Below are 2,022 nucleotides of genomic sequence, written 5' to 3'. Positions count from 1 at the left end.
CTGTCTTTCTTCATTTTGACCATTTATAACACCACTGTTGTCCTGTTTGTTGCGGAGTTGCAAGAACTATCCTTGATTATACATTAGAATTATCTGGTTATACCCCTTCAAAAAGAGGGGGTATATCGTTTTTCTCATGTTGGTTGATGTGTACATCTTATGATAAACTTTAAAGGATAATTGCCTGTGGTCATTAGAAAATATGTTTTCTTTTTGGGGATAGTAGGTCTAAGGTAAAGGTCAGTTATAGCTGTAATTGCTTTTTTATGCCCCCGAAGGGAGGCATATTAGTTTTCAACTGTCCATCCGTTCGTTTGTTCGTTAGTTCGTCACAACGTTAACTTTTTGCATGAAGGCACTTTACTCACAAACCACTGCACCCAGGACCTTCAAACTTCACTTGCTGATAGTAGTTATTGAGAACACGATCCCAACTGACACTGGGGTCACCAGGTCAAAGGTCAAGGTCACAGGGGCCAACATTAACTTTTTCATGAAGGCACTTAACTCGCGAACCACTGCACCCAGGACCTTCAAACTTCACTTGCTGATAGTACTTATTGAGTACACGATCCCTACTGACTGGGGTCACCAGGTCAAAGGTCAAGGTCACAGGGGCCAACGTTAACTTTTTGCATGAAGGCACTTTACTCGCGAACCACTGCACCCAGAACCTTCAAACTTCACATGCTGATAATACTTATTGAGTACACGACTCCTACTGACTTTGGGGTCACCAGGTCAAAGGTCACAGGGGCCAATGTTAACTTTTTGCATGAAGGCACTTTACTCGCAAACCACTGCACCCAGGACCTTCAAACTTCACATGCTGATAGTACTTATTGAGTACACGACCCCTACTGACTTTGGGGTCACCAGGTCAAAGGTCAAGGTCACAGGGACCAATGTTAACTTTTTGCATGAAGGCACTTTACTCGCGAACCACTGCACCCAGGACCTTCAAACTTCACATGCCAATAGTACTTACTGATTACACTCCTATTGACTTTTGGGTCATCAGATCAAAGGTCAAGGTCACCAGGTCAAAGGTCAAGGTGCTGCGGGGGCATTTGTCACCATTAGTGACAGCTCTTGTTTTTTTTTATTTGATAGGCCGTAGGCTGAGGTTGCAGTGACACTGATTGAAAATGGTTTCCTATTAATTGCTGAAGAACATATGGACCTACATTGGTCAAACTCAAAAGAAAAATTGCCTGAGACAGTAGATAGCCCCTATATTTTCAGAGATCAGTAGGTTGAGGGTCAAGGTCACTGACCTCAAGACTAAAAATTGTTTCCTATTAATTCTAGGCCTACATTAGTCAAACTTCAAAGCATGATTGCCTTTGATCAGTGAGACTCGAGGAACAGTAGATCAGAGGTCATTGTGACATTGGGACCAAAAAAAGTTACTTATTAGTAAACTAGCAGAGAATATAATTTTAAGCCTATGGGCATCATTTTCATATCCTGTTATTCAAATTAGCTAAAAACAAAATTTTCTTAGATGTTCTCCTGTGTAGGCCTGTAGTGACCTTGCACAGATCTTTTCTACAGTTTCTTCATTTTTTGCTTGGTTACTGGAAAACAGAAAAAAGACACTTTGCAATAACTTTTAATGACTTCTTTGTTGGATTTTCACCATACTTTGAAGCATGGCAATTTTATTTTTCTCATTAATTTCCAAGTTGGTATGATCTTGACAACGTTTAATTAACACTGTTTTTCATGATTAATGAAAGGCATTACTGCTTCTTTTTTGTAATCCCCTCTTGAACATGGCTGTAAAAATGATATCATTTTAACCAAAAAGCATTGTTTTCTAGAAACAGTGTCAGTTTGCTATGGTGTGTCCTATGGCCATATTATATGACTATAATACACTTCTCCAATGAACATCATGCATTTTTGAGAATTTTGAGATTATATATAGTTCTTATATATCCATAAAAGTCTGCTGCGTGATTATTATGAAAATAAGTTGGTCCAAGCTTAATCATATCGTCCAGTGATAGTCGGAAA

Source organism: Mercenaria mercenaria, chromosome 9 (genome assembly GCF_021730395.1).
Source record: "Mercenaria mercenaria strain notata chromosome 9, MADL_Memer_1, whole genome shotgun sequence".
Lineage (NCBI taxonomy): Eukaryota > Metazoa > Mollusca > Bivalvia > Venerida > Veneridae > Mercenaria > Mercenaria mercenaria.
This window is presented reverse-complemented; position numbering follows the sequence as displayed.